Source organism: Ranitomeya variabilis, chromosome 3 (genome assembly GCF_051348905.1).
Source record: "Ranitomeya variabilis isolate aRanVar5 chromosome 3, aRanVar5.hap1, whole genome shotgun sequence".
NCBI classification, from domain to species: domain Eukaryota; kingdom Metazoa; phylum Chordata; class Amphibia; order Anura; family Dendrobatidae; genus Ranitomeya; species Ranitomeya variabilis.
In genome coordinates this window covers 300,196,473-300,221,384 of record NC_135234.1, presented here as the reverse complement: position 1 = coordinate 300,221,384, position 24,912 = coordinate 300,196,473, and the positions used below count along the sequence as shown (strand labels likewise).

Sequence of the window (24,912 nt, the reverse complement as noted above, 5' to 3'; positions counted from 1 at the left end):
CCTACGCATCTGAGCGAGTGAACCCCTACACAGGTAAGACACTCGCATTCAACACAATCTGAATCTAGGCAAAGAGGGGGAGCTCAGGACCCGGATTCAGGGAAGCTCCCTTACATTTTAAGTATCATGGTCTGGAGGAGGAGCCAGTCAGTCTCAGGGAGTCTGAGAGAGAGAGAGCAGGGAGACAGTTGGTCTCCAGTAGCTGATGGACGTCTGGAGCAGACGTGGGGATTGAGCAGCCACGAGGGAGCTGCTACCCCTGGAAAGAGAAGGAGAGGGAAAGTTGAATTGTGGCGGAGTTTAGAGGAAAGAAGCACAGAGGAGGAAAGGGCTCAGTAGGGGAACAGCGGAAGGACACCCTCAGAGTCAGAGCGCAGAAGCTGGGTACCGGGAGCCCGAGGTCCAGTTGTTCTCCAGGACACATGACAGAACTGGAGAGCACTGAACTATAAGTTATTTGCTCACATCACATCTGGGGTAAAGCAGTAACTGTGAGAGCCGGGTCATCTAAGAGATCCTATAAACAGGCTCAAACTGCCTATCCTACGAACAGCTGTCTTATGACAGTAGAGAGGGAACTTTCACTGAGCTTCAAGCAGCAGGGACCTAACTACCTAAATGGCGCTAGCAGGAAAAGCTTACGGACCTCACCTGCTAAAGGAATCTCTTACTTCCTCCAAGCCGGCCAGACCACAGCTACCCTGCACCTGGTACTCTGGACTGAGGACTACTACTACCAACAGTAAACCAGGTAAAGACTTGCAAACCTGTGCCCTCATTATTCGCCATACCATCCACCACACCATTTGTTCCCTACACCTGGGAAGCCCTGGGGACCCCGCTTCACCTGTGGGAAGCGTTACCATCTAGCTGCATACCATCACCCCAGAGGACCCCTTTAACACAGCATCAGTTACCCTGACCGAACACCACAGGTGGCGTCATGAACATAGACATTATAAACCCCTTTAAAGACCTTTCCCTTCAATTGGACCCCCAGGGCTACGGACGGGGTCGCAGCCACCGTGACATCACCTTTAAGTCAACCGGACCCGGTACCGAGTACGCTGTTGCCCTGTATGGGGTGCTCCAACAACGTAACCCCACGCTTTTTACAAAAAGCCCTCTAAAACCTGGCCACAAACTGCATACCCCTGTCAGACACCACATCACAGGTACCCCATGCAAACGAACTATATGCTGTATAAACAATCGAGGCAAGTGTTGTGGATTCTGTTTGTGGGCTCCCTCTGGTGGTTACGGCTGGTACTGGGTGACTTTGGTGGGTTGCGGTCTCTGGTTTCCAGCTGTCCATCAGAGGCTGGGTGTTTCCTATTTAGCCTGGCTTTTCTGTCATTCCCTTGCCGGCTATCAATGTATTCAGATGTGCTCAGTTTGGTTCCTGACTACCTGCTCCCAGATCTTTCAGGATAACTAAGTGCTGATTTTCAGTTGTTTGTTTTTTTGTCCAGCTTGCTAATTATGTCTCTATGCTAGCTGGTAGCTCTAGTGGGCTGAGGTTCTCCCCATGTGCCATGAGTTGGCACATGGGTTCTTGTAATCTCAGGATGGTTTTTTGATTAGGGTTTTTTGCTGACCGCTCAGACCCCTTTTGTATCATTCTGCTTTCTAGTTACAGCGGGCCTCAATTTGCTAAACCTATATATCATCTCTATGTGTGTGCCTTCCTCTCATTTCACCGTCAATACATGTGGGGGGCAACTATACCTTTTGGGGATCATTCCTCTGGAGGCAAGTGAGGTCTTTATTTTCTCTGCAGTGCTAGTTAGCTCTTAGGCTGGTGCGTGGCGTCTAGAACCAACGTAGGCACGCTCCCTGGCTATCTCTAGTTGCGTTTGTCAGGCGTAGGGCAGCGGTCAGCCCAGGTTCCATCACCCTAGAGCTCGTCCGTTATTTATTTGTACTTTGCTTGTCCAGTGCTATCCCTAGCCATTGGGATTCATGACAGTATAGCCGGCCCACAAAGTGTTAATTGTTTGGGCTGAAGCAGGAGAAAAAGAAGTGTTCTGGGGAAATTTTTTTTTTTTTTTTCCCTTTAGAGGTTTTGCTGCCTAGCCCTTAATTGCTGTCTAGCTGCTTCTTACCTCCTCTTAACCCTTGAATGGCTCTGACCTTAGCTGTTTAATATGGATGTCCAGAGTTTGGCTTCCAGCCTGAGTAATCTCGCTGTAAAGGTTCAAAACATACAGGATTTCGTTGTTCACACTCCCATGTCTGAACCTAGAATTCCTATTCCAGAGTTCTTCTCTGGAGATAGATCTACCTTCCTGAATTTCAGGAACAATTGCAAATTGTTTCTTTCTTTAAAATCTCGCTCCTCTGGAGACCCTGCCCAACAGGTCAAGATTGTTATATCTTTCCTGCGGGGAGACCCTCAGAATTGGGCATTTGCATTGGCACCAGGGGATCCTGCATTGCTCAGTGTAGATGCGTTTTTTCTGGCACTGGGATTGCTGTATGAGGAACCTAACCTGGAGATTCAGGCTGAAAAGGCTTTATTAGCCCTCTCTCAGGGGCATGATGAAGCAGAAATATATTGTCAAAAATTTCGGAAATGGTCGGTGCTTACTCAGTGGAATGAGTGCGCCCTGGCTGCTAACTTCAGAAATGGTCTTTCTGAGGCCATTAAGGATGTTATGGTGGGGTTCCCTGCGCCTACAGGTCTGAATGAGTCTATGGCTATGGCCATTCAGATTGATCGGCGTTTACGGGAGCGCAAACCTGTGCACCAGTTGGCGGTGTCTTCTGAACAGGCACCTGAGACTATGCAATGTGATAGAATTCAGTCCAGAAGTGAACGGCAAAATTATAGGCGGAAAAATGGATTGTGTTTTTATTGTGGCGATTCAGCTCATGTTATATCAGCATGCTCTAAACGCACAAAAAAGGTTGATAAATCTTTTGCCATTGGTACTCTGCAGCCTAAGTTCATTTTGTCTGTGACTCTGATTTGTTCACTGTCTTCCATTTCCGTCGATGCCTATGTGGATTCGGGCGCTGCCCTGAGTCTGATGGATTGGTCATTTGCCAAACGCTGCGGTTTTAGTCTGGAGCCTCTGGAAGTTCCTATTCCTCTGAGGGGAATTGATTCTACACCATTGGCTATGAATAAACCGCAGTACTGGACACAAGTGACCATGCGCATGACTCCCGTTCATCAGGAGGTGATTCGCTTCCTTGTACTGTATAATTTACATGATGTACTAGTGCTTGGTCTGCCATGGTTACAAACTCATAATCCTGTCCTGGATTGGAAAACAATGTCTGTGTTAAGCTGGGGATGTCAGGGGGTTCATGATAATGCACCTCTGATTTCAATCGCTTCATCTACTCCTTCTGAGATCCCTGCGTTTTTGTCGGACTATCGGGATGTTTTTGAGGAGCCTAAGCTCAATTCGCTCCCTCCTCATAGGGATTGTGACTGTGCTATAGAATTAATTCCTGGCAGTAAGTTTCCTAAGGGTCGTTTATTTAATCTGTCACTGCCAGAGCATACTGCTATGCGGAATTATATTAAGGAGTCCTTGGAAAAGGGACATATTCGTCCATCTTCGTCCCCTCTGGGAGCAGGTTTTTTTTTTGTGGCAAAAAAAGATGGTTCCCTGAGGCCTTGTATAGATTATCGCCTTCTGAATAAGATTACAATCAAATATCAGTATCCATTGCCATTATTGACTGATTTGTTTGCTCGCATTAAGGGGGCTAGGTGGTTCACTAAGATAGATCTTCGCGGTGCGTATAATCTTGTGCGGATAAAACAGGGTGATGAGTGGAAAACCGCATTTAATACGCCTGAGGGCCATTTTGAGTACTTGGTAATGCCTTTTGGACTCTCCAATGCTCCGTCAGTCTTTCAGTCCTTTATGCACAATATTTTTCGTGAATATTTGGATAAATTTATGATTGTGTATTTGGATGATATTTTGGTGTTTTCCGATGACTGGGAGTCTCATGTTCTACAGGTCAGGAAGGTGTTTAAGGTTCTGCGGGCCAATTCTCTGTTTGTGAAGGGCTCAAAGTGTCTCTTTGGAGTCCAGAAGATTTCTTTTTTGGGGTACATTTTTTCTCCTTCTACTATTGAGATGGATCCCGTCAAGGTTCAGGCGATTTGTGACTGGACACAACCTACAAGAGTAGGTTACCTAGGTTACCTATGGTTACCTAGGTTACCTATATATTACCTATAAGAGTCTTCAGAAGTTCTTGGGGTTTGATAATTTTTATCGTCAGTTCATTGCTAATTTTTCCAGTATTGTTAAACCTTTGACTGATTTGACTAAAAAGGGTGCTGATGTTGCTAATTGGTCTCCTGCGGCTGTGGAGGCCTTTCAGGAACTTAAGCGCCGGTTTTCTTCTGCTCCTGTGTTGTGTCAACCAGATGTTTCACTTCCTTTTCAGGTTGAGGTTGATGCTTCCGAGATTGGAGCGGGGGCGGTTTTGTCACAGAGAAGTTCCAATGGCTCGGTGATGAAGCCATGTGCATTCTTCTCTAGAAAATTCTCGCCCGCCGAGCGCAATTATGATGTGGGTAATCGGGAGCTTTTGGCCATGAAGTGGGCATTTGAGGAGTGGCGTCATTGGCTTGAGGGTGCTAGACATCGTGTGGTGGTCTTGACTGATCACAAGAATCTCATTTACCTTGAGTCTGCCAGGCGTCTGAATCCTAGACAGGCTCGTTGGTCGTTGTTTTTTTCCCGTTTCAATTTTGTGGTTTCATACCTGCCAGGTTCAAAGAATGTGAAGGCAGATGCTCTTTCCAGGAGTTTTGTGCCTGACTCTCCTGGAGACTCTGGGCCTACTGGTATCCTTAGGGATGGGGTAATATTGTCCGCCGTATCCCCAGACTTGCGATGTGCATTGCAGGAGTTTCAGGCGGATAAACCTGATTGTTGTCCACCAGAAAGACTGTTTGTTCCGGATGATTGGACCAGTAGAGTCATCTCCGAGGTCCATTCTTCTGTGTTGGCTGGTCATCCTGGAATATTTGGTACAAGAGACTTGGTGGCCAGGTCTTTTTGGTGGCCTTCCTTGTCAAGGGATGTGCGCACCTTTGTGCAGTCTTGTGAAGTGTGTGCTCGGGCTAAGCCTTGCTGTTCTCGAGCCAGTGGGTTGTTGTTATCCTTGCCCATCCCGAAGAGGCCTTGGACGCACATTTCCATGGATTTTATTTCTGATCTCCCGGTTTCACAGAAAATGTCCGTTATCTGGGTTGTGTGTGACCGCTTTTCTAAGATGGTTCATTTGGTGCCCTTGCCTAAGTTGCCTTCTTCCTCTGAGTTGGTCCCTTTATTTTTTCAGAACGTGGTTCGTTTGCATGGGATTCCGGAGAATATCGTTTCTGACAGGGGATCTCAGTTTGTGTCTAGATTTTGGCGGACGTTTTGTGCTAAGATGGGCATTGATTTGTCTTTCTCGTCTGCATTCCATCCTCAGACGAATGGCCAGACGGAGCGAACTAATCAGACCTTGGAAACTTATTTGAGGTGTTTTGTTTCTGCTGATCAAGATGACTGGGTTGCCTTTTTGCCACTGGCCAAATTTGCCCTTAATAATCGGGCTAGTTCTGCTACTTTAGTCTCTCCTTTTTTTTGTAATTCGGGGTTTCATCCTCGTTTTTCTTCTGGTCAGGTGGAGTCTTCGGATTGTCCTGGAGTGGACGTGGTGGTGGACAGGCTACATCACATTTGGAATCAGGTGGTGGACAATTTGAAGTTATCTCAGGAGAAGACTCAGCAGTTTGCTAATCGCCGTCGCCGCGCGGGTCCCCGACTTCTTGTTGGGGACTTGGTGTGGTTATCTTCTCGTTTTGTCCCTATGAAGGTTTCTTCTCCTAAGTTCAAGCCTCGGTTCATCGGTCCTTATAGGATCTCGGAGATTCTTAACCCTGTATCTTTTCGTTTGGATCTCCCAGCATCGTTTGCTATTCATAATGTGTTCCATCGGTCGTTATTGCGGAGGTATGAGGTGCCCGTTGTTCCTTCGGTTGAGCCTCCTGCTCCGGTGCTGGTGGAGGGAGAATTGGAGTATGTTGTTGAGAAGATCTTGGATTCTCGTGTCTCCAGACGTAAACTCCAGTATTTGGTTAAGTGGAAGGGTTATGGTCAGGAGGATAATTCCTGGGTGGTCGCCGCCGATGTTCATGCGACTGATTTGGTCCGCGCCTTCCATAGAGCTCATCCTGATCGCCCTGGGGGTTCTCGTGAGGGTTCGGTGACCCCTCCTCAAGGGGGGGGTACTGTTGTGGATTCTGTTTGTGGGCTCCCTCTGGTGGTTACGGCTGGTACTGGGTGACTTTGGTGGGTTGCGGTCTCTGGTTTCCACCTGTCCATCAGAGGCTGGGTGTTTCCTATTTAGCCTGGCCTTTCTGTCATTCCCTTGCCGGCTATCAATGTATTCAGATGTGCTCAGTTTGGTTCCTGACTACCTGCTCCCAGATCTTTCAGGATAAGCTAAGTGCTGATTTTCAGTTGTTTGGTTTTTTGTCCAGCTTGCTAATTATGTCTCTATGCTAGCTGGTAGCTCTAGTGGGCTGAGGTTCTCCCCATGTGCCATGAGTTGGCACATGGGTTCTTGTAATCTCAGGATGGTTTTTTGATTAGGGTTTTTTGCTGACCGCTCAGACCCCTTTTGTATCATTCTGCTTTCTAGTTACAGCGGGCCTCAATTTGCTAAACCTATATATCATCTCTATGTGTGTGCCTTCCTCTCATTTCACCGTCAATACATGTGGGGGGCAACTATACCTTTTGGGGATCATTCCTCTTGAGGCAAGTGAGGTCTTTATTTTCTCTGCAGTGCTAGTTAGCTCTTAGGCTGGTGCGTGGCGTCTAGAACCAACGTAGGCACGCTCCCTGGCTATCTCTAGTTGCGTTTGTCAGGCGTAGGGCAGCGGTCAGCCCAGGTTCCATCACCCTAGAGCTCGTCCGTTATTTATTTGTACTTTGCTTGTCCAGTGCTATCCCTAGCCATTGGGATTCATGACAGGCAAGGTTTCAGCAGAAAGTAACGCAGGTCAAGGCACAAAGTGGGCTTGCTTCGAAAACTTATCAACCACTACCCATGCTACAGAGTTACCCTTGGAAGACTAGTGATAAAATCCATGGACAGGTGTGTCCATGGTTTCTCCGGAATTGGCAAAGGTACCAATTCCCCAGCCAGCCGGACCTGAGAGCTCTTAGAGCGAGCGCACACCCCACAAGTATTTACAAACCTTTTGATATCAGTACCCATAGAGGGCCACCAAAAGCTCCTAGCCACTGCCCCCCTGGGTGGCTGCAATCCCAGAGTGAGCAACTAACACAGAATCATGAAATTCTTGCAGGAGTGTGAGTTGAAAATGTTTGGGTACAAACAATTTACCTGGGGATTGATTCCTGGGAGCTTAAGCTTGTGCTTCCAAAATCTCTCTCTGTAACTCAGACGAGACTTCTGCCACAACCACTACCAGTTGAAGAATGGAGGAAGGAGGTTCTGGAGAGGACACAGAATCAAAACTTCAGGATAAAGCATCCGCCTTTACATTTTTAGACCCTGGTCGGAATGTAATGGTAAAATGAAATCGAGAAAAAAAAAAAGAGCCAACCGAGCCTGTCTGGAGGTCAATCTCTTAGCGGACTCGAAATAGGAGAGACTTTTATGATCAGTAATGACCATAATGGGATTAACAGCCCCCTCCAGAAAATGCCTCCATTCCTCGAAGGCCAATTTAACCGCCAACAATTCCCTGTTGCCGACATCATAATTTCTCTCGACAGAAGAGAATTTTTTAGCGAAAAAGGCACAGGGTTTAAGGTTAGTAAGGGTAGACAGACCCTGGGACAACACCGCTCCCACCCCCACCTCCGAAGCGTCCACCTCCTCGATAAAGGTCTTGACGAATCGGGTTGTATCAACACGGGTGCTGAAGTAAAACATTTCTTCAGTGTCTGGAAGGAATTTTTTGCGGCCATGGACCAATTTTCTACATCCACCAATTTGAAAGTGAGGTCCATCAAGGGTTTCACCACCTGCGAAAACCCTTTAATGAACTTCCTATAGTAATTAGGGAAGCCCAGGAATGATTGCAACCCCTTCAGGTCTTGAGGTTGCACCCAATCTGAAATGGCCTGAACCTTTCCCGGATCCATGCGGAATCCCTCCCCTGATACAAATAAACCCAGAAAAGACAGCTCTTGCATAAAGAATGAACACTTCTCCAGCTTAGCGTATAAATGGTTATCCTTGAGTCTCATAAGAACCATACGCAGATGGTGTGTGACTGAGTGTCCTCTGAGTGTATCAAGACGTCATCCAAGTAAATGACCACATAGCACCAAATCAGGTCAGAAAAACAACATTAATGAAACTCTGGAAAACAGCAGGGGCGTTAGTGAGACCGAAGGGCATAACCAAATTTTCAAACAAACCCTCGGTGGTCAGAAACGCTGTTTTCCAGTCATCTCCCTCCCGGATCCTTATAAGGTTAAAGGCCCCTCGTAAGTCAAGCTTAGAAAACCATTTTGCCCCTGTGAGTTGATTACATAAATCGGGATTCAGAGGAAGAGGGTATGTGATCTTCAGAGTAATCGTATTCAATTCCCGAAAGTCGAGGCACAGTTGCAAACCACCATCTTTTTTCTTCACAAAGAAATACCCTGCGGCCACAGGTGAGAAAGAGGGTCGAATATGCCCCTTGTGAAGGCTCTCTGCGATGTACTCTTTCATGGCTTGGAGCTCAGGCCCAGACAAATTAAACAGACGAGCCTTGGGTAATTTGACTCCAGGGACTAAATCAATAGCACAATCACAAGGTCAATGTGGTGGAAGCGCCTCAGCCTCGCTTTTGGAAAACACGTCTTCAAAGTCCTTCAGGTACTCCGGAATACCCTCCAGACCGACAGACAACACAGATACAGTATTTACCTGGTTAACAAGAGGTCCCAGGTTACAACACAGACCACTACCCTTACATCCCCATTGGGTGATCTCCCCCACCACCCAATCAATGAAAGGATTGTGGCGTTGCAGCAAGGGCATCCCCAATACCAGTCCTGCAGGCAGATTATTCATAACGAAAAAACTTAATTTTTCCACGTGAGTGGAACCCACTTTAAGAGAAAGACATCAGTCCTGAAACAAATAGCATTCCGGGAAAGAGGTGATGAATCAACAATCACAATGTTAACAGGGCCTTTCAGCCTGACTGTCCCTATCTTATTACAAGTCACAACTTGGGCATCAATCAAATTAATGGAAGAACCGCAGTCAACAAAGGCGGTGGTCACCACAGGACCGCCAGCAAGATCCAATTCCACCTGGAGCACAATTTTTGCAAGCGAGAAAAAATTTACCTGGGAGTCTGGACAACCTCCTTGATTGTTGCCTAGACTGAAGAAGGGCAGGAGGGGCAGTCCCTTTTCCAATGTCCAGAGGTTACACAGTAAAAGCATAGTAGGTTGTCTCTACGATGCCTTCTCTCTTTCTCCATAACCAAGACTGACCTAATCTCCATGGACTCAGATACAGATGCAGTGTCACACAATTTGGAGTACAAGGGAGTGTCTTGTTGCATCACACCTCCAGTACAGAGTCTCCGGTCCATCCAGACTGCCTGCATCAGGGCATCCTCCAGGATATCATGAGGAGGATGAAGTGCCAGAGCGTCCTTCAGACGGTCAGACAGGCCCTTGCGGAACAACCTCCTCAGGGCGGCGTCTTTCCAAGATACTTTGGCTGCCCAACGTCTAAATTCTGAGCAGAACAATTCAGTGGAGTGCCTCCCCTGTGTCACACTCATCACCATATCTGTTATGATCCCAGTGGTAGAGGATCTCTGATATTCCGGCAAGATAGCAAAAACATAAATACTGCTCTAGGGAGGTGGAAACTGGGCTAACCGCATACCTGATCCTAACACAAACAACTAGAAGCAGCCGGTGAACGTGCCTACTGTCATGAATCCCCAATGGCTAGGGGTAGCACAGGACAAGCAAATTACAAAAAAACATCGGACAAGCTCTAGGGTGATGGAACCTGGGCTGACCGCTGCCCTACGCCTGACAAACGCAACTAGAGATAGCCAGGGAGCGTGCCTACGTTGGTTCTAGACGCCACGCACCAGCCTAAGAGCTAACTAGTACTGCAGAGAAAATAAGACCTCACTTGCCTCCAGAGGAACGAACCCCAAAGATATAGTTGCCCCCCACATGTATTGACGGTGAAATGAGAGGAAGGCACACACATAGAGATGATGTATATAGTTTTAGCAAATAGAGGCCCGCTGTAAACTAGAAAGCAGAATGATACAAAAGGGGACTGAGCGGTCAGCAAAAAACCCTAATCAAAAAAACCATCCTGAGATTACAAGAACCCATGTGCCAACTCATGGCACATGGGGAGAACCTCAGTCCACTAGAGCTACCAGCTAGCATAGAGACATTCTAAGCCAGCTAGACAAAAAACCAAACAACTGAAAATCAGCACTTAGCTTATCCTGAAAGATCTGGGAGCAGGTAGGCAGGAACCAAACAGAGCACATCTGAACACATTGATAGCCGGCAAGGGAAATGACAGAAAGGCCAGGTAAAATAGGAAACACCCAGCCTCTGATGGACAGGTGGAAACCAAAGGCCGCAACCCACCAAAGTCACCCAGTACCAGCAGTAACCACCAGAGGGAGCCCACAAACAGAATCCACAACAGCCTACGTTGGTTCTAGACGTCTCGAGCCAGCCGGAGAACTGACTACCCCTAGAGGGAAAATAAGACCTAACTTGCCTCCAGAGAAATTGAACCCCAAAGATAAAGAAAGCCCCCAACAAATAATAACGGTGAGGCAAGAGGAAAACACAAACGTAGAGATAATAATAATTTAATAATAATAATAATTTTATTTATATAGCGCCAACATATTCCGCAGCGCTTTACAACTTATAGAGGGGACTTATACAGACAATAGACATTACAGCATAACAGAAATCACAGTTCAAAACAGATACCAGTAGGAATGAGGGCCCTGCTCGCAAGCTTACAATCTATGAGGAAAAGGGGAGACACGAGAGGTGGATGGTAACAATTGGATTCAGCAATGTGAGGCCCACTAGTCTAGATAGGCAGAAAATAGATAGTGGACTATGCGGTCAGCAGAAAACCCTACAAAAACATCCACGCTGAACATTCAAGAACCCCCACACCGACTGACGGTGCGGAGGGAGAATATCAGCCCCCTAGGGCTTCCAGCGAGCCAGAAAATCCAATATTAAGCAAGCTGGACCAAAACACAGAAAAATGCAAACGATCCAAATTATTCAAAACGGACTTAGCTTTTCTTGCATGAGACAGACTGAAAGGAATCTGGAGGAGACCATATAGGTCTGGATACAACGATGCCAGGCAAGAGACTGAGTCCAGAGGAGACTTAAATAGGGAACACCCGCTGCTTAACGACACAGCTGGAGCTCAGGCCTGCAACAAGACATGCCTAACACAATACCGTTAGTGACCACCAGAGGGAGCCCAGAAACACAGTTCACAACAGTACCCCCCCCTTGAGGAGGGGTCAACGAACCCTTACCAAGACCCCCAGGGCGATCAGGATGAGCAGCGTGAAAGGCATGAACCAAATCAGCCGCATGAACATCAGAGGCGACAACCCAGGAATTATCCTCCTGACCATAGCCTTTTCACTTAACTAAATACTGGAGTCTCCGTCTAGAGATACGAGAATCCAGAATCTTCTCCACCACGTACTCCAACTCGCCCTCAACCAAAACCGGGGCAGGAGGCTCAACAGCAGGAACCATAGGCACCACGTACCGCCGCAACAAGGACCTATGGAACACATTATGAATAGCAAATGACGCTGGAAGGTCCAAGCGAAAAGACACCGGGTTAAGGATTTCCAAAATATTATAAGGACCGATAAAGCGAGGCTTGAACTTAGGAGAGGAGACTTTCAAAGGAACATGCCGAGAAGACAACCAAACCAAATCCCCAACACGAAGTCGGGGACCCACACCGCGGCGGCGGTTGGCAAAACGCTGGGCCTTGTCTTGTGACAATTTCAAATTGTCCACCACATGGTTCCAAATCCGCTGCAACCTATCCACCACAGAATCAACCCCAGGACAGTCAGAAGGTTCAACCTGGCCCGAGGAGAAACGAGGATGAAAACCAGAGTTGCAGAAAAAGGGTGAAACCAAAGTGGCAGAACTAGCCCGATTATTAAGGGCAAACTCGGCCAGTGGCAAAAAGGTAACCCAGTCGTCCTGATCAGCAGAAACAAAACATCTCAAATAAGTCTCCAACGTCTGATTAGTTCGCTCGGTCTGGCCATTAGTCTGAGGATGAAAAGCCGACGAAAAAGACAAATCAATACCCATCTTCGCACAAAAGGATCGCCAGAATCTGGACACAAACTGGGATCCTCTGTCAGACACAATATTCTCAGGGATGCCGTGCAAACGAACCACATTCTGAAAGTACAAAGCAACCAAATCAGAGGAGGAAGGCAACTTAGGCAAGGGCACCAAATGGACCATTTTAGAAAAACGATCGCACACCACCCAGATGACAGACATCTTCCGAGATACCGGAAGATCCGAAATGAAATCCATGGAAATGTGCGTCCAAGGCCTCTTCGGGATAGGCAAGGGCAAAAGCAACCCGCTGGCACGAGAACAGCAAGGCTTAGCCCGAGCACAAATCCCACAGGACTGCACAAAAGAACGCACATCCCGCGACAAGGAAGGCCACCAAAAGGACCTAGCCACCAAATCTCTGGTACCGAAAATCCCAGGATGTCCCGCCAACACCGAAGAATGAACCTCAGAAATAACTCTGCTGGTCCATCTGTCAGGGACAAACAGTCTCTCTGGTGGGCAACGATCAGGCCTATCAGCCTGAAATTTCTGCAGCACTCGTCGCAAATCTGGGGAAATGGCAGACAAAATCACTCCCTCTCTGAGAATACCAGCTGGCTCCGAGACTCTCGGAGAGTCAGGCACAAAACTCCTAGAAAGTGCATCAGCCTTCACGTTCTTCGAACCAGGCAGGTACGAGACCACAAAGTCAAAACGGGAGAAAAACAACGACCAACGAGCCTGTCTAGGATTCAGGCGCTTGGCAGACTCGAGGTAAATCAGATTTTTATGATCAGTCAAGACCACCACGCGATGTCTAGCTCCCTCGAGCCAATGTCGCCACTCCTCAAATGCCCACTTCATAGCCAACAACTCCTGATTACCAACATCATAGTTCCGCTCAGCAGGCGAAAATTTTCTAGAAAAGAAGGCGCATGGCTTCATCACGGAGCCATCAGAACTTTTTTGCGACAAAACGGCCCCTGCACCAATCTCAGAAGCATCAACTTCAACCTGGAAGGGAAGAGAGACATCCGGCTGGCACAAGACTGGCGCTGAAGTAAACCGACGCTTCAGCTCCCGAAAGGCCTCCACGGCCGCAGGAGACCAATTAGCAACATCAGAACCCTTCTTGGTCATATCCGTCAAAGGTTTAACCACGCTGGAAAAATTAGCGATAAACTGACGGTAAAAATTAGCAAAGCCCAAGAACTTCTGCAGGCTCTTAACAGACGTGGGCTGAGTCCAGTCATGAATGGCACGGACCTTGACTGGGTCCATCTCCACAGTAGAAGGGGAAAAAATAAAACCCAAAAAAGAAACCTTCTGTACTCCAAAGATACATTTTGAGCCCTTCACAAATAGAGCATTCTCCCGCAGAACCTGAAACACCATCCTGACCTGGTTCACATGGGACTCCCAATCATCAGAAAAAAACAAAATATCATCCAGATAAATAATCATAAATTTATCCAGATATTTCCGGAAGATGTCATGCATGAAGGACTGAAACACAGAAGGGGCATTAGATAATCCAAAAGGCATCACCAGGTACTCAAAATGACCCTCGGGCGTATTAAATGCCGTTTTCCATTCATCTCCCTGCTTTATGCGCACAAGGTTATACGCCACCACGAAGATCTATCTTGGTGAACCAACTGGATCCCTTAATCCGAGCAAACAAATCAGACAACAATGGCAAAGGATACTGAAATTTAACCGTGATCTTATTCAGAAGACGATAATCTATACAAGGTCTCAAAGACCCGTCTTTCTTGCCCACAAAAAAGAATCCTGCACCAAGAGGAGAAGAGGATGGGCGAATATGTCCCTTCTCCAAAGACTCCTTTATATAACTCCGCATCGCGGCATGCTCTGGCACAGATAAATTAAAGAGTCGTCCCTTAGGAAATTTACTACCAGGAATCAAATCTATAGCACAATCACAGTCCCTATGAGGAGGAAGGGCACCGGACCTGGCCTCATCAAATACATCCTGAAAGTCTGACAAAAACTCAGGGATCTCAGAAGGAGTAGAAGAAGCAATAGACACTAATGGAGAATCGCCATGAATCCCCTGACACCCCCAACTAGACACAGTCATAGCTTTCCAATCTAAAACTGGATTATGGGCCTGTAACCATGGCAGACCCAAAACGAAAACATCATGCATTTTATGCAGTACCAGAAAACGAATCACCTCCTGATGTACAGGAGTCATGCACATGGTCACTTGCGTCCAATACTGAGGTTTATTCTCTGCCAATGGCGTAGAATCAATTCCTCTAAGAGGAATAGGATTTTCCAAAGGCTCCAGGACAAAACCGAAGCGCTTGGCAAATGACAAATCCATCAGACTTAAAGCAGCACCAGAATCCACAAAAGCCATAACTGAGTAAGAAGATAATGAACAAATTAAAGTCACAGACAAAATAAACTTAGGCTGAAAAGTACCAATGGCGACAGGATTAACATTTTTTTTAAGCGTTTAGAGCATGCTGAGATAACATGTGTTGAATCACCATAGTAGAAACACAACCCATTTTGACGTCTATGATTTTGTCGCTCGGCTCTGGTCAGAATTCTGTCACATTGCATAGAATCAGGTGACCGTTCAGACAGCACCGCCAAAAGATTAACAGATTTGCGCTCCCGCAAACGTCGATCAATTTGAATGGCCAGAGCCATTGAATCATGCAGACCTGTAGGGATAGGAAACCCCACCATCACATCTTTAATGGCTTCAGAAAGACCATTTCTGAAATTTGCGGCCAGTGCACACTCATTCCATTGAGTAAGCACGGACCATTTCCAAAATTTTTGACAATATACCTCAGCTTCGTCCTGACCCTGAGAGATAGCCAGCAACATCTTTTCAGCCTGATTTTCAAGATTAGGCTCCTCATAAAGCAAACCAAGTGCCAGGAAATACGCATCAACATTCACCAATGCAGGATCTCCTGGCGCCAGAGAGAAGGCCCAATCTTGAGGGTCGCCGCGCAAGAAGGAAATAACAATCTTAACTTGCTGAGCGGAATCACCAGAGGAACGAGGTTTCAGAGACAGAAACAATTTGCAATTATTCCTAAAATTCAGGAACTTAGATCTATCTCCAAAAAACGGCTCAGGAATAGGTATTTTTGGTTCAGACATAGGGCTATGGATAACAAAATCCTGAATGCTTTGCACCCTAGCAGCAAGCTGATCCACACTAGAAGTCAGAGTCTGGACATTCATATCTGCAGCAGAGTTCCAGCCACTCAGAGAAAAAGGGGATGGAAGAAGCTAGGCAAACTGCAGCAACAAAAAAAAAACAAAAAAAAAACTCAGAACTTCTTTTTAATCCCGCTTCTGCGATGCAATAAACATTTTCTTTAGGCCTGGCATACTGTTATGATCCCAGTGGTAGAGGATCTCTGATATTCCGGCAAGATAGCAAAAACATACATACTGCTCTAGGGAGGTGGAAACTGGGCTAACCGCATACCTGATCCTAACACAAACAACTAGAAGCAGCCGGTGAACGTGCCTACGTTGGTTCTAGACGTCTCGAGCCAGCCGGAGAACTGACTACCCCTAGAGGGAAAATAAGACCTAACTTGCCTCCAGAGAAATTGAACCCCAAAGATAAAGAAAGCCCCCAACAAATAATAACGGTGAGGCAAGAGGAAAACCCAAACGTAGAGATGAACTAGATTCAGCAAAGTGAGGCCCACTAGTCTAGATAGGCAGAAAATAGATAGTGGACTATGCGGTCAGCAGAAAACCCTACAAAAACATCCACGCTGAACATTCAAGAACCCCCACACCGACTGACGGTGCGGAGGGAGAATATCAGCCCCCTAGAGCTTCCAGCGAGCCAGAAAATCCAATATTAAGCAAGCTGGACCAAAACACAGAAAAATGCAAACGATCCAAATTATTCAAAACGGACTTAGCTTTTCTTGCATGAGACAGACTGAAAGGAATCCGGAGGAGACCATATAGGTCTGGATACAACGATGCCAGGCAAGAGACTGAGTCCAGAGGAGACTTAAATAGGGAACACCCGCTGCTTAACGACACAGCTGGAGCTCAGGCCTGCAACAAGACATGCCTAACACAATACCGTTAGTGACCACCAGAGGGAGCCCAGAAACACAGTTCTCAACACATATCTGCTGCCAGACGCACTCTATCAGGCTCATCATAAATGTGCCCCAGAGCCTCAAAGAACAGGTTCACAGACATTAGTTCAGGAGCACAGGAAGTGAGAGAGAAAGCCCATGCATGTGGAGCCCTCCTCAACAAGGACATTATGACCCCCACCCTCTGCCTTTCATTTCCAGAGGCCCGGGCACTCAATTCAAAGAACAACTTGCATCCCTCCTTAAAGACCCTAAACATTTTTTTATCTCTGGAAAAACTGTCAGATAACTTCACCTGTGGCTTGGGGTTCACTAGGGATACATATGGATACATCAGTGGGGCCCCCCTCCCAGAACACCAATGGAGCAGACCACTGTACAGCACTTGGAGCACCCCAAGCCAGGGCAGTGGGGTACTCGGTACCGGGTCCGGTCTTAAAGGGGAAGTCACGGTGGCTGCGACCTGGTCCATGGCCCTGGGTGTCCAATTAAAGGGGAAAGGTCTCTTAAGGGAAAAGTATTTATAAGTCTGTTGTGACGTTACCTGTGGTGTTCGGTCAAGAGTGGGACCGACGCTGCATTGAAGGGGCCCTCTGGGGATGTTATTGCAGCATTGATGGTACACTTACCATAGGTGAAGAGGGGTCCCCAGGGGTCCTAAGGTGTATGGTGGTGATGACGGTTGCCGGTAAATGAGTAAAGGACACAACTTGTAAGTCTTTACCTAGTTTACTGTAGTTGGCAGGTCACAGTCCAGGGCACTGGCAACAGGTACATAGCAGTCCAGGCAGCCCGGAAACAAGCGGAATCCCCTTGGCAAGTCTGGTTAGGAGCCTTCCACTCTGCGCTTGCTAAATTCCATTGCTGCCTGAAGTGTTCCAAACAAGGTTCTAATTCTTTCAGTTCTTTCTCCTGTCCTGGGACAGGTACCTGTATGGCAGGCAGCTTGAGCCGTACTTTCTCTATACAGTGGCTCCAGGCTCTAGTATGCTGCTGTGCCACAGGTGTAATTTGGGCAATGTCTGTATGATCTTATGCCCTCTAGTTCTGCTGAGTGTTCTGTAGTTCCACTCTAGCCTCGGGCTCCCGGTACCCAGTCTTTGCACACTGACTCCTCGGAGGCCTATTCTCAGCCTCCTTGAGCCCTGAATCTCTCCTCTGCTCCTATCCTGTCTTTCCTCACTCACTGGACTCCTGTGACCAACTCACTTGCTTGGTCTCCCTGGACCAACTAACTAGCTCCTCCTCCAAACCAGGATCTTTATTCAGGGAAGATGCCCTAATACAGGGTTTTGAGCTCCCCCTCCTGGCCTGGATTCAGAAGGTGTTGTGTGTGTGTGTGATAACCTGCTAAAGGGAATCTCACTTGCCTCCAGGCATAGCACTACCCTCCCCGAGAGGAAGGCAACACTACTGTGGTACCTGAACTCCTGGGGGATATCCCTGCCATCTTATCAGATATTGGAGCCGATTCCTGAGAATCCTGGAATCAATAATTTCCTCCACCACAAATTGTTCTTGCCCATCAATCACCATAGGCTGCGGAGGTGGCACAACACGTCCCTGGGAGATATTAGGAGATACAGGCTTTAGTAAAGATACATGAAAAACTGGGTGTACCTTCATAGTCCTAGTAAAAAGACACAGTAATGACACCTAGGTACTATATATAAAAAAATAAATAAGAAGTTATAATCAAAATTCTGGTATAGTCAATATGTCACCACCTGTGCCAAAGTTATAGTGAAAGACCACTAAGTAAGAGGGGAATGCTCTGACCACAAAGTTGAACCAATAAGAAAGTGACAGGGAATAGTATTAATAAAATCAATTTTTATTAAATAGCAATAATGACAAATATTTTTTAAAAAATTATAAACTAAAAATGTAAATATATCTAATACAAATGTGCACCGATCAAGCTGTATATATTGAGGCAAGCCACATTCCTATTATATCTCAGAAAGGGCCAATCTATCACATATATTATCCAAAAGTAAAAAATATATATATAAAGTGTATGTGTGCAATCAATAAATACAAATACAGCAATATCTCAAAAAATACAAGTGCTATGTGCATAAAACTGATTACCACCAAAGAGACATATAGTGCAGCAAAAAAAGTAGTAAAGTGCTATGTGCTATTGCAATAGATAAGCCTAATACTTACAATAAATTAAGGGAATATACCCAGGCTTTTGTGTCTTCAAGTTTTCTGGTGGTGTGAACAGGTTCCTACAGACTTGTTCAATGTGCAAGTAGCCCATGTGTTTCTGGTTCTATTATTGTTCTCTTGTTTCTACAAGACTGGGGAGTCCACCACTCCTCTGTGGGTCATTTGCATTTAAGCTGTTCCATCCTGCATGTCCACATGGAAAGTCCTTCTCTGAACCCTGCTTATACAGGTACTATACAGATGATCAGGTTTTAAATACATCAGATAGGGATTGCATACATTAGTTAGGACTGCTCTATAAGGGTATACCTTGACGATTTGGTGGAGCAGCTTAGTATACATTTTTTTGCAAAAAAACGTATCAACTAAATACCCTGTTTTCTTTACATCTTTTGATTAGCACTTGCTTATTACTGTGATTTTTTTACAACAGAGTATTTTTGACCTCATTGTGCTCTTTTGTGTCTTCAAGTTTTCTGGTGGTGTGAACAGGTTCCTACAGACTTGTTCAATGTGCAAGTAGCCCATGTGTTTCTGGTTCTATTATTGTTCTCTTGTTTCTACAAGACTGGGGAGTCCACCACTCCTCTGTGGGTCATTTGCATTTAAGCTGTTCCATCCTGCATGTCCACATGGAAAGTCCTTCTCTGAACCCTGCTTATACAGGTACTATACAGATGATCAGGTTTTAAATACATCAGATAGGGATTGCATACATTAGTTAGGACTACTCTATAAGGGTATACCTTGACGATTTGGTGGAGCAGCTTAGTATACATTTTTTTTTGCAAAAAAACGTATCAACTAAATACCCTGTTTTCTTTACATCTTTTGATTAGCACTTGCTTATTACTGTGATTTTTTTACAACAGAGTATTTTTGACCTCATTGTGCTCTTTTGTGTCTTCAAGTTTTCTGGTGGTGTGAACAGGTTCCTACAGACTTGTTCAATGTGCAAGTAGCCCATGTGTTTCTGGTTCTATTATTGTTCTCTTGTTTCTACAAGACTGGGGAGTCCACCACTCCTCTGTGGGTCATTTGCATTTAAGCTGTTCCATCCTGCATGTCCACATGGAAAGTCCTTCTCTGAACCCTGCTTATACAGGTACTATACAGATGATCAGGTTTTAAATACATCAGATAGGGATTGCATACATTAGATAGGACTGCTCTATAAGGGTATACCTTGACGATTTGGTGGAGCAGCTTAGTATACATTTTTTTGCAAAAAAACGTATCAACTAAATACCCTGTTTTCTTTACATCTTTTGATTAGCACTTGCTTATTACTGTGATTTTTTCACAACAGAGTATTTTTTACCTCATTGTGCTCTTTTGTGTCTTCAATATACCCAGGCTGCCTGCGGCTAGATCGTGTGCACCCCGACACACGTTTCGGATGCACAGTCCTTCGTCAGGGGGTGTATTAGCTGCATGACCAAGGGGCTTTATATACTATGTGGAAACGCCGATGTCGGTACCCACTGTATAAACGGCGCACGCGCAGCCCAGACAAACCGGAAGTCCAAGACGCAGCATCACGTGACCGGACGCACATGATGAGTACAAGGCGTTACCAAGGACACCGAGACGCCGCGGCCCAGACACCAGAGTGCCGGACGCGCATGCGCACAACAACAGGAGCGACATGAGCGGCTGAGAGTGAAAATAAAAGGGTTGTGAGTTGCATAAAAATAAGAAGTGCTAAAAAAACACCATTCAGGTGCAAATAGGTGCAGTGTAAAATTGTATAAAATACCGCGCACATCATATTTAATGATATTAAAAAAACACTATGGTGTGGGTATCGAGATATCAGGTATATGTGCACAAAATACAATAAACATGAGCGACTGTATCTATAAGAGGTAATATATACCTACATCATAGAAGAAAAAGGTGTTGTTGAGGAAATCAAAAACGCTATGGTACTGATAACAAAATACCAGGCATATGTACACATAGCCATAAAGTTGACTTAAATGATTACTTCTAGAGGGATCAAGTGTGTATCTGCACCAAAAAAAAAGGTTAAATGAAAATAAATAATAATAATAATAGTGTTTTGGGCCAAAATAAAAACATATAATGTGAAAAAATAAAAATAATCTAAAAACATATAATGTGAAAAAATATATATATAAAGAATATATATGTGTAGTGGGGGAATAGTTGCTATAAATGTGAAAAATAAATAGTGATATGAAGTATAATAATTCAGATTAGGTACATTATATGAGATATAATAACAATATATTCAGTATTATACAAAAATTCAGTGTTACATATATTAGAATAAAATACTGCAACATATGATAAATAAACATTATTTGTATAATTTCAGATCCACTTGGGTCGGATACAGGCAGAAATCCGACTTATCAGATCCGGAATAAAGAAGGATCCAGATGGAAACAACCTGATCCTATGGACAAGGACCCCACGAAGAGACCCAACACATGAAATACATCCACAGAGGTATGTAATAGAAATTGCCTAAGATGATATAAGCATAATAATTAGTATAGAATAAATGCATCATGCACCAATATCAATCATGTTATAGTAATATATTATATACACAAATATAAATAACCTTACCAATAAAAATGTTAAAAAAGAGTAATTAAAACATATTAATAAATGTATACACAATAGAGGAGAATTATATTAAAAAGCAAAAAAGTAAGTATAAAACGAGGTCACAGGAACGGAGCGAAACTTAAACATTCATTAAGGCCATTGGGTGATACTGTATCTAATAACCAGATCCATTTAGTTTCTAATTGTGCTAGAGGTATGCTGATCTTCCCACTTCTCTCATTTGGTTCAATCATATCTATCCCTGTCACTTTTAGGAGAGAAGCGTCACAATTATGGTGTATTTTAAAATGTTTAGGTATAGTCTTAAGTATTGTGACGTCCTCTATCTCCCTTGCTGCTTGTATTCCAAGTACATGTTCTCTTGTACGCACTTTTAATTGACGAGTCGTCACACCCTATATAGATAAGTTGACATGGGCATACAGCATAATATATTACAGCCCGAGATGTGCATGTAATTGAATGTTTAATTTTGTATGTTGTAGTGTCCTTAGTATTTTTAAAGAATTGTGATCTCATGATATTAGGACAAGCTACGCACTTTCCACAGGGTTTACAGCCAAGTTGGGGTTTAGTCCTATTCAGAAGTGTGGAACAAACTGATGGATCACTAACATAGTGGCTCTTTACAAGAGAATCACCCAAATTTTGTGAACGTCGAAATGTAATATCTGGTTGTTTACCAATGTATTTTGATAATGCCGGATCACTCTGAAGTATTGGCCATGATTTTGCCAAATAATGGCGCATTAGATCCGTCTGGCCATGAAATTGGGTGATATACCTAGTGGGCTGTCTCTTAATCAAAGGTCTTATGGTATATAAGGCCTCATGTCTCGTAGTATATTTGGCCCGATTATAGGCTTTCTTGACTGATCTATGGCTGTACCCACGCTCAAAGAATCTATCCTTCAGATTATTTGCCTGTTTTTCAAAGTCTTCCTCATTTGAGCATACCCTCCGAAGGCGTAAGAACTGGCCTATAGGTATAGAGTCTATCATAGCCTTTGGGTGTGAAGAGGATGCATGCAAAAATGAATTCACTGCCGTCGGTTTGCGGTATAAATCTGTTTGAAGAACATTATCCGTACCCCTCCTTACTTTAACATCGAGAAACTCGATTTGATTCAAGTCCCATTTGTATGTAAGATGGATGTTCAGTGGATTCTGGTTCAACTGAAGCATAAAGGCTTCAAGGGATGCTACTGATCCTTGCCAAAGAATGAATATGTCATCGATGAAGCGTACCCATAAAAGGATACGGTCCATCGCTGGCATCAGATCAGACATCAAGAGGTCCCTCTCCCACAGCCCCAGGAATAGGTTTGCATACACAGGCGCAAATGATGCACCCATAGCGGTGCCCTGGAGCAGTAGGTAGAAGGACCCCTTGAACAGAAAAACATTATGCGACAGGGAAAACTGTAAAAGTTCCAAAGTTAACTCATTCATATCTTTAGATAGTGAGGAAGACTCTAAAAAATAACGAACTGCTCGTAAACCATCATTATGGCGTATGTTCGTATAGAGAGACTCGACGTCGCATGACACCAATAAGGTGTCATTGTCGATGTGTAGGCCATCTATTTTCTTTAAGAAATCGTTTGTGTCCTTAACAAATGATGGTAGTTCCTCAACTAGGGGTTGTAATCTGGAATCTATATATTTATTAATATTTTCCATAAAATTTCCACACCCTGAAATAATCGGCCTACCGGGTGGTACGGTTTCATTCTTATGGATTTTGGGTAATAGATAAAAAGTGGATATTGTTGGTTCCACCACTTGCAAGGCTGAAAACAAGTCCTTAGTTATTACTCCATTGTCCCTATCCTCTCTAAGAATGACCAATAGTTCTTTGAAAAATTTGTCCAAGGGATTAAAGGTTAATTTCTTATAACAGATCTCAACCCTTAGTTGTCTAAACGCCTCCGCCTCATAAAGTAATTTAGGCCAAATCACGATGTTTCCGCCTTTATCGGCGGGTTTAATTAGGATATCTTGCATTCCCTGTAATTTAGCTAAACTCTTTCTCTCTTCTCTACTCTTATTAGCGATATTAGGGTAGCGTGGAATTTTATCAAACTCTCTACTTACAGTCTAAACAGAAATATCCAAAGTTGGGCATGAGGAAAGAGGTGGAAATCTGCGTGAGCGTGGTTTTATAGAGTCCGGGATCTTACCTCCTTCAGTTTCATTATGTTCACGTGCTAGATCTTCCAAGGTGTCTAGTGCCTCCTGTTCCGCCTCTGTTGGGAATAGCAAATTTGTATCTTCATTATGGAAATGGCGCTTAAATAATAACTTTCTTGCAAAGAGATGCAAGTCTTTCACAGCAACAAATTTATCGAAGTTACCCGTAGGACAAAACATTAGCCCCTTTTTAATACATCAAGTTCTATTTCTGAAAATATATGGGAGCTTAAATTAATTACCTTACTATTGTTGCCATTCCTTTCAGGGGAATATCTGAAATTCCGTTTAGTTGAAACATAACGAGGTTCTCTTTTACGTTTGGGAGTAGAGATAGTGGACATAGAGGTAGAGGCGGAAGAGGAGGCACACGACACATCACCATTAATTATACTTGATGTTGTGGACATTGTACGTTCACGAGTTGTATCCTTTGTTGTGTTCTTGCGCCATCTGTAGATTTTCCCATTTGCAAGGTCCCTTTGGTCTCTAATTAGTTTGTTGGCCTGTTTACCCTGTATGTCTATTACCCATTGATCCACCAATTTTTCTAGTTGAGGATTAATAGTTTCAAATTGTTCAGGGGTAAGATTCCCCTTGGCCTTCATGATGCTTTCCTCCAGGGATTTATCAATTTCAGCCAAAGTTTTTACATTAAACTGTATGAGGAGCTCCATTAGTTTTTTTGATGTATCATTACATATGGTCTCCCATTTACTGATGAAATCTTCGTCATTAATGGGAAATGAAGGTGTCATCTGAATCCTTAGGCCTCTTGGAATGAGTTGCCTTTGGACATAATTCTCCAAAAACGCCCTGTTCCACCAGGAACGTGTTCTTTTGTATGTCAAATTTTTTAAAGTATAAAAGAAATCATCATATTGTATACCACCATTGGAGGTTATAGAGTTACCACTATTGCCAAACACCGCATTAATTTGTCCCTGCCAGGACTGTTCCCTGGTCCTAAAATCCATGTTCAGGGCAGAAAAAGCCTGTGCAAAACACAGTATATATATTAGTAAAAAGACACAGTAATGACACCTAGGTACTATATATATAAAAAAATAAATAAGAAGTTATAATCAAAATTCTGGTATAGTCAATATGTCACCACCTGTGCCAAAGTTATAGTGAAAGACCACTAAGTAAGAGGGGAATGCTCTGACCACAAAGTTGAACCAATAAGAAAGTGACAGGGAATAGTATTAATAAAATCAATTTTTATTAAATAGCAATAATGACAAATATTTTTTAAAAAATTATAAACTAAAAATGTAAATATATCTAATACAAATGTGCACCGATCAAGCTGTATATATTGAGGCAAGCCACATTCCTATTATATCTCAGAAAGGGCCAATCTATCACATATATTATCCAAAAGTAAAAAATATATATATAAAGTGTATGTGTGCAATCAATAAATACAAATACAGCAATATCTCAAA

General features: G+C 44.4%; 1 long non-coding RNA gene across 3 annotated transcripts in view; it reads left to right on the top strand.

The window, feature by feature from the left end:
• Nucleotides 1–24,912, top strand: part of LOC143815878 (uncharacterized) — a 216,821-nt gene that overhangs the window by 30,820 nt on the left and 161,089 nt on the right. For all 3 annotated transcript variants that reach the window (XR_013223835.1, XR_013223834.1, XR_013223836.1), the window contains one exon: nt 21,009–21,142. This is a non-coding gene — a long non-coding RNA (uncharacterized LOC143815878). The remainder of the gene's footprint in view (nt 1–21,008; nt 21,143–24,912) is intronic.